Here is a 775-nt window from a genome sequence, read left to right on the forward strand (position 1 = left end):
TGCTACTCCATACTTGACAACACTATGAACACCAGCCCTTAAATGCGTCTGCTGATGTTTCTTCCGTCGATGTTCCCGGGTTCGGCTTCAGGAAATCCCCATACAGCGCTCGTGCTTTCTTGCAGATGATGATCTCCGTCATCGTATCTCCTGTGAGTTGTTTCTCCTTGATCCACGGGAGAAGCAATTTTTCCATCTCTTCGTGGACAGATGTGTGTTGCTTAGAGAGCCTGGAGACACCTTTTGCTGCTGTAACGGCCTTGATCTCGTTCTTTTTCTTCAGGATGGTGCAGATCGTCGACGTGCTTCGGTCGTATTGACGTGCTATGTCCACCACACACACTCCCCTCGCATGTTTATCAATGATTTCATTCTTCACGTTTATCGCAATCAGCATTTTCTTTTTCTCAGCACTATCCTTTGCACTAACCTTCTTAGGACCCATGGCTAACACAACTAATTATTATAAAATAATAACAAAAGCGCAAAAAAACTAAAAAAAAACATTGGAAAAAACACAATAAGGATGCTGCCATAACGAGATAAACACGTGAACTGAGTGAGCGGATGCTGCTCTTGTTGGGAGAGCGTGTGCGAGTTCAGCACCGACTAGCGGTCATTTGTATGAAACTCGCTCATATTGCTGATTCCCGCTCGTACTACAAGACAAGAATTCACACGAGCCTCGGCTCGTACAGTAAATTAGTCGTACAATAGTGCACTTGTACTGTGAGGTTCTATTGTATTTCTGTTTGCCACTTAATTCCTCCGCATC

This window comes from Octopus bimaculoides, chromosome 21 (genome assembly GCF_001194135.2).
Source record: "Octopus bimaculoides isolate UCB-OBI-ISO-001 chromosome 21, ASM119413v2, whole genome shotgun sequence".
NCBI classification, from domain to species: Eukaryota; Metazoa; Mollusca; class Cephalopoda; order Octopoda; family Octopodidae; genus Octopus; species Octopus bimaculoides.